The sequence below is a fragment of the Bubalus bubalis genome, chromosome 14 (assembly GCF_019923935.1).
Source record: "Bubalus bubalis isolate 160015118507 breed Murrah chromosome 14, NDDB_SH_1, whole genome shotgun sequence".
NCBI classification, from domain to species: domain Eukaryota; kingdom Metazoa; phylum Chordata; class Mammalia; order Artiodactyla; family Bovidae; genus Bubalus; species Bubalus bubalis.
In genome coordinates this window covers 9935009-9942859 of record NC_059170.1, presented here as the reverse complement: position 1 = coordinate 9942859, position 7851 = coordinate 9935009, and positions in this window count along the sequence as shown.

Sequence of the window (7851 nt, the reverse complement as noted above, 5' to 3'; positions counted from 1 at the left end):
AATGATGGGAAAGAGAAGCTTGTTCAGAGTCTGCCATGGCCCCTGGGAGTGGATCCTGGCTGAGGAACCCAGGGAATAAATGGATGGAAAATGTCCTCCACGTGAGTGCCCGTCCCAGGAGAGTTTGAGCTCACTGCCCTGTGAGATTGAAGCTGGAAGCCACTTGTAAAGACGCTAAAAGGTCTCGTAGCATATCACACAGGGAGTTGGGGCTCAAGGGCCTTTCCAGTTCTGCCCTCAAGAACTTCCTCCACCACTCCACCAGGCAGGAGTCCCGGAAGCCAAGGACCTAGCTTGGCCTGAAAGCCCAGTCATGCAGCTCTATTTTTTGCACTCTCTGCAGGACACTCCCAGACCCTTGGTCCCACCTACGAAAGTCTGTGCCCTCAGAGCTCCAACCCTGGCCTGTCTTCTGAGTTTCAGCTGCTGGACTGTCCTGGGAGGTCTTCTCTCCCCCAAGCCTGAATCTGTCTAACATCAAACTCCCCTCCCTCTCCATCTCCCTTGCTAGAAGAGGCTTCCTCCTCCACTCCACTACTGCTCTGTTCTCCAAACTCATCTCAGACAGTGCCTTCGAGATTTCCCTAATTTGGGACTTCCCTGGTGGTCCAGTGGGTAAGAATCCATCTGCCAACACAGAGAACAGGGGTTTGATCCGTGGTCCAGGAAGATCCCACATGCCACAGGGCAACTAAACCTGTGTGCCACAACTACTGAGCCTGGGCTCTAGAGCCATTGCTCCACAATGAGAGAAGCCACCTCAGTGAGAAGCCCACACACCACAACTAGAGAAAGCCAGCGTGCAGCAGCAATGAAGACCCAGCACAGCCAAAAAAAAAAAAAAAAAATCCCTAATTAGACTTAATACGGTGATCGTTTGACACTATATTCAAATATCGCATCATTATGTTGTACACAGAAACTAATATAATGTTATATGTAAAAAAAAAAAAAAATGTCCCCAAGGCAAGACTACATAATTTGCAGGCCCAGGACAAAATGAAAATATATAACCCCTTGTTCAAAAATTATACAGACTTTCAAGACAGAGATAGCAGAGCGTGAAATCAAGGCAGGGCCCTGCCAAGCACAGGGTCTTGTGTGCCTGTCAAGGTCACAAGCCCACGAAGCTAGCTCCGGCCCCAGGCTTTCCATCTTGTTTTCCCATAGAATCCCACTAGAACCATGTACTGCCCACCTTGGATCAAAGGGCTTTATGTACACGTCAATTGTCCGCTCTAGACTGTGAGCTTCATGTGGGAAGGAGCTTATCCTGGTGTGGCCTAGGAGGTGCATTGCAACGCTTGAACACTGAATAAGTGCCCAATGAATAAGAGCATGGGATTGTATTGAAAGGGAAAGGGAAGTCGCTCAGTCGTGTCCTACTCTTCGCGACCCCATGGACTGCAGCCTACCAGGCTTCTCCATCCGTGGGATTTTCCAGGCAAGAGTACTGGAGTGGGATGCCATCGCCTTCTCTGATTGGAATTGTATTGGCAGGTATTAAATTTGGATTTTGCAAGTGTAGTGTGAAACCAGCAGGTGGCACTGCTGTCCTCCAAGCATTGAGTCTTTATTTATTCATAGTTAAACAGTTCGTGTCCTTAAAGATAATCTTCACTTTTTCATGTTCTCAGGATCAGAACAGAGTTGAGAGTCATTGCTGTCCTCCATATTTCATCCTCATTTTACAGATGGGGAAACCGAGGCTCTGAGAGAGAAGACCCAGGAAACAGAGCAGGTTGATGGCAGCGTCTGATTTGAATCCTATACTTTTGATGCAAAGTCTGGGGCTCTAAGATTCTTTTAATTTTCTACTTCATAGTCTTTAACACTCTTAATTCCCTGCTATGTGTAGGTAGCATATGTGTGTGTTACAAAGGGAGGGATTGGGGGTAGGGAGTGGATGGGGTACATAGTGTATTCTTGCTGTGAATAAGGTAAAAATCTCCATTCCCCAAATCTCCCAGTTTACCAGCTCTCATGCTGCCTGAGAGCCCACTGGGGGGTAAAAAAAACGCAAGTCTTTTGGTTTAAGTCTTCTGGGAACATTGAACTTTGAGCTTCTCTCTCTCTTCTGTTTCTTTGAAGTTGAGTTTCTTTAATTAGAAAGTCATCATGACCACAGTGTGGGTAATATTCTCAGACACCTTCCTCCCTGGGGAGGATGCTGATGGCTGTGGGCACAGACCATGAAGATGGCAGAGGAGAGAGGAAGTGGTTTTAAGGGGAACGAAACCAGCAGGGCGACATCTCCTGAGTTTTGCAACAGCCCTGACCATATTCACCCAAAAAGGTTCAGACCTGGCTCTGTTCCAGACCCCAAGGGACAAAGGCAGGTTGGACAGCCATGCCACAACAATGATTTCAGTGGTAAATTGGTGAACACCTGTTACAACTGGTTGCTCGCTCCCTGGGGTGGGGAAGGAGCAAGTAAAGTTCAGGGGTGAGGGTGGGGGCTAAGGCAGAGCCTTGGGACCAAGTTCTTTATGGACTCACTGGTGCTAGAATCTTAAAGTGGGACCCACTCTGCCAAGTTCATCCCAAGCCCCTGTCAGGTTCTAAGCATCCCCTCCCCACCCCGGCTGGTGTCTGTAAATACACACCCCTAACACCTCATCCTGGGTGGGAGTATCCTGGACTCAGCTGGTTTTGTGGTCGCTGACTTACCATGGTTCCAATTATGATTGTTTTCACTTTACCTGGTGAGAAAGCAATACACATTCAGTAGAAACCGTACTTTAAACTCTGATCTTTTTCTGGGCTGGCGATAGGTAGTCTGGTCTTCTCTCCTGATGCTAGGGCCATGGCAATGAGCCTCGGTTTTTGGTCTACCAGGTGACTGTGAGGGTAAGCAGCTGATAAACTGAAACTGTTCTGTTTTTCACTTTCAATACAGTATTAATAAATTACATGAGAAATTCAACACTTTATTATTAAATAGGCCTTGTGTTAGATGATTTTGCCGAACTCTAGGCCAATGTAAGTGTTCTGAGTACATTTAAGGTGGGCTAGAATAGCATCAGGGCTTCTCAACTGGCACTAGTAAAGAATCCACCTACCAACGCAGGAGACATAAGAGATGCAGGTTCGAGCCCCGGAGGAGGAAGTGGCAACCCACTCCAGTGTTCTTGCCTGGAGAATCCCACGGACAGAGGAGCCTGGTGGCCTACAGTCTGTAGGGTCGCAGAGTCGGACACGACTGAAGCAACTTCGCATGCATGCACACAGGATAGCATCACCAACTCAATGGACAGGAATTTGAGCAAACTCCAGGGGACAGTGGAGGACAGAGGAGCCTGGTATGCTTTAGTCCATGAGGTCGCAAAGAGTCGGACGTGACTTAGTAACTGAACAACAAAGGCTAAGCTAGGCTGTTTCCCTTGTGGCTCAGCTGATAAAGAATCCACCTGCAATGCGGGAGACCTGGATTCCATCCCTGGGTTGGAAAAATCCCCTGGAGAAGGAAAAGGCTACCCACTCCAGTATTCTTGCCTGGAGAATTCCATGGACTATATAGTCCATGGGGTTGCAAAGAGTCAGACAAGACTGAGTGACTTTCACTTGGTAGGTTAGGTGAATTAAATAAATTTTCAACTTTAATTATTTTCAACCTATGGATTTATTGGGACATAGCCCGATTGTAGGTCAAGAAAGATGTGTATGTACAATCACTATGTGTATATGCACACCTTCCCTTCTCCTCACACTAATTATGCGTATGTATTTTCAAAAGGGTCACCTTAAAATGAAGGAATGCAGAGCTGACAGCGACTTTTCAGACAATGGCCAAGCAGTATGAACACTAGTTATGTGACTTGTGTGACTTTGTCTAGTTCAAGACACTTAACCTCTTTGTGCTTCAGCTTCCTCTTCTGTAAATGGGGAAAATAGGATTGGTTTCATAACATGTCATGCTGCTGCTGCTAAGTTGCGTCAGTCATGTCCGACTCTGTGTGACCCCATAGATGGCAGACTACCAGGCTCCCTTGTCGCTGGGATTCTCCAGGCAAGAACACTGGAGTGGGTTGCCATTTCCTTCTCCAATGCATGAAAGTGAAAAGTGAAACTGAAGTTGCTCAGTCGTGTCCGACTCTTAGCAACCCCATGGACTGCAGCCCACCAGGCTCCTCCATCCATGGGATTTTCCAGGCAAGAGTACTGGAGTGGGGTGCCATTGCCTTCTCCGAAGATGTCATGAGAAATAAGATAACATGGAACACACTTTCAGCAATGGCCCAAAGTGAACCAGTTTATATGGACTAGTTGTTGCTATTGTTATTCCAGAAGCACATTTAAAAATTTTTTAATATTTATTTTTGTCTGTATAGGCTCTTATTTGCAGTATGCCGGAATTTTTGTTGCAGCATGTGGGATCTAGTTTCTGGACCAGGAATCGAAACTGGGCTCCCTGCCTTGGGAACATGGAGTTTTAGCCCCTGGACCTCCAGGGAATTCCCCAGAAGCACTTTTAGAGACGATCCAAACACCGCAGGCCTCTTCCAATGTACAGATGAGGAATTTGATGGTCCAGAGGAGGTAAGGGAGAGGGACTTCCCTGGTGGCTCAGAGAGTAAAGAATCTTCCTACAGTGCAGGAGATCCGGGTTCGATCCTCAGGTTGGGAAGATCCCTGGAGAAGAGAATGGCTACCCACTCCAGTGTTCTAGCCTGGATAACGGAGGAGGTAAGCGAACTTCCTGTATTTGTTTTCTCTGTTACATAACTAATTACCACAAACATAGCAGGCTGTAACCACATGTCCCACGGTTTCCATGGGTCAGGAGTCCAAGCACAGCTTGGCTGGGTCATCTACTGAAGGGCTCCCAAGGCTGTCATCAAGGTGTCAGTCAGGGCTGCAGTCTCTCGGAGGCACATGGTTGCTGGAAAAACTCATGTCCTTGAAGCTGTAGAACTCACGGCAGCTTGCTTGTTCAGGGCCAACAAGAGAGCACCACTCTCTTCAGGAAGGTTCCAGACCCTCTTTTACATATCTTCGACTGTTTTCCTTTAGCCACGGGCTTTATTGTCTGAATATTTGCAACGATTATTCTATACAAAAATTTAATTTCTTGAAAAGCTCTGTATTGCACATTGGTAGGTCACTTCGCTCTGCATTTTATGCCACGTTTCCATCAAGAAGTTTTTCCCCAAATCACAGTCTGCCTGATTGTGGTTGTTCAGTTGCTACGTTGTGTCCGGCTCTTTGTGATGCCGTGAACTGTAGCCTGCCAGGCTCCTCTGTCCATGAGATTTCCCAGGCAAGAATACTGGAATGGGTTGCCATTTCCTTTCCCAGGGTAATCTCCCTTTTTACTAACTCAAAAACTAATTTTGAACCTTTATTACATCTGCAGAACCCCTTCACCTGTGCTGCCCAATGTGACCTTCCCACCCATCATTTTTGGAGATCATGCCCACACTCAAGGGGAAGGAACAGACAGGTCATATTCACTAGGGAGGTAGAAATATTGGGGGCCATCTTGGGATCCTGACCATCTCACTCTCCCAAACCATATAACAGATTATTGGCAAGGAGAAATCTGTTTGGCCTGAAGGCCTCCCCACACCCCAGAAAGGAACTTCCCCGTTTCCATCAAGAAGTATTTCCCCAAATCACAATGTGCCTGGGAAGATTGGCAGGATCATGAACAAAACTGGCCCAATGTTGTCCAACACAGCTTTGAATCCCCAGCCCAATTCTCAGAAATAATATACCAGTGTCCACTTGGGGTTAGCATTCCAGGTAAATTAACCCCTGTGGAGCTGACCAGCCGTGGGACTGTAAGAACCAGCCTTTCAGATGGTGTCTGAGTGGTCTTGCCTCCTGGCATTCCTACCCTCCTGCAGTCCCCTCACAGTGAACAGGGCGGACTCCTGTGACCAATGAGATTTAGTAGAAATGACAGTGAGCTTCTGCCTGGCTCTCTTAGATGACTCTCTGGGAAAAGCCACCTGCTCTGACATGGGGATGCTCAAATCAGCCCTCTGGGGGTCATCATGGCAAGGGACTCTTATCAACAGCCAATACCAACTTGCCAGACATGCATGTGCACCATCTTGGAAATGGATCCTCCAGCCCAGTCAAGCTTTCAGAAGACCGCCACTCTGGCCAACAATTTGACTACAATCCCACGAGACCCCAGAGCCACCTAGCTCACTCCTGATCCACGGGAACTACTTTTTGTTGTTTACTCACTCAGTTGTGTCCAGCTCTTTGTGACCCCGTGGACTGTAGCCTGCCAGGCTCCTCTGTCCATGGGATTTTTCAGGCAAGCATACTGGAGTGGGCTTCCATTTCCTTCTCCAGGGGCTCTTTCCCACCCAGGGCTGGGCTCCACATCTCCTACATTGGCAGGCGGATTCTTTAGCCCTGAGCCACCAGAGAAGCCCAACGTGGGAACTTTGTGAGATATTTAGGTTGCCATAAACTCTAAGTTTGGGGTAATTTAACACAGTGATAAAAGATACAGGGTCTCTGAAACCCATACCTAACCCAAAAGAAGTGCCCGTGATGAGAATACAGTACCACTTAGGGAGTGCTTCCTAGGGACCAGGTTCTGACTTACCACCCTGGAGGATGCTGGAGACCAAGGCAATGACTGCTGCTGCTGCTACTGCTAAGTCCCTTCGGTCGTGTCCGACTCTGTGCAACTCCAGAGACAGCAGCCCACCAGGCTCCCCCGTCCCTGGGATTCTCCAGGCAAGAACACTGGAGTGGGTTGCCATTTCCTTCTCCAATGCATGGAAGTGAAAAGCGAAAGTGAAGTTGCTCAGTTGTGTCCGGCTCCTAGCGACCCCATGGACTGCAGCCTACCAGGCTCCTCCGTCCATGGGATTTTCCAGGCAAGAGTACTGGAGTGGGGTGCCATTGTCTTCTCCAAGGCAATGGCTAATGAAGCTTCTGAAATCCAAATCCCGGGGTTCTGCCCCAATCTCACACTGTCCAGCCTAGCCCTGCCACACTCGACATGTTCCATATCTACTCTATCTGATAGAGTAGCCACCAGCCACATGTGGCTCTTGAGCACTTGAAATGTGGCTGGTGCCACCGAGGAACTGAATTTTAATTAATTTTAACTTAAATAGTCGCATGTGACAAACGACCACTGGATTGGATAATGCAGATAAAACAGATGGGAGAGCCTTCTGCAAGATTCCAGTGGTTACGAGTCTGAGCTTCCACTGCAGGAGGCATGGATTTGATCCCTGGTCAGGGAAGGTCAGCATACCATGCAGTGCAGCAAAAAACAAATAACAGATTCCAGTTGCAAGTGCAGAGACCCACTCAAGCTTAAAGGGCCTCAGGAGGGATCTGAAACCAGGCTCCCTACTTCAAAGGGAGTGCGACCTGAAGGGGCCCTGGGTAGCATAAACTCTCAGACGGGCAGTGATGAGAAACTCCAGATCTTGACCGCAAGGGTTCAAATCCCGCCTCTACTGTTGGTAAGCTGTGTCTCTTTGGGCAAGTTATTTAACTTCTTAGCTGCAGTTTCCCCGTCTATAAGATGGGACTACTAATAGTACCTACTTTGTTGAATTATTGTGATGATTCAACGGGTACAGGGTAAAGGACAGAATGGGTTCCTGGCATGCATGTTTGTGATGTGAGGGTTTGCTTCTACTACCAATTCTTCTTTGCATCCTTTCCTTGACCCCAACGAACCAGTGGGCCACGAAGCACCAAAGGAAGACCACCGAAGTTCAAGCATGACATGGACTTGGACTCGAAGTCAAGCCCCGGCATGAAGGTTTAGCTCTGCACAGACAAGCAAAGTTTGGGTTGCCCTCTCGGTAAAAAGGATCTTACCCACCTCAAAAGGGGCCTCCCTGGTGACTCAGATGGTAAAGA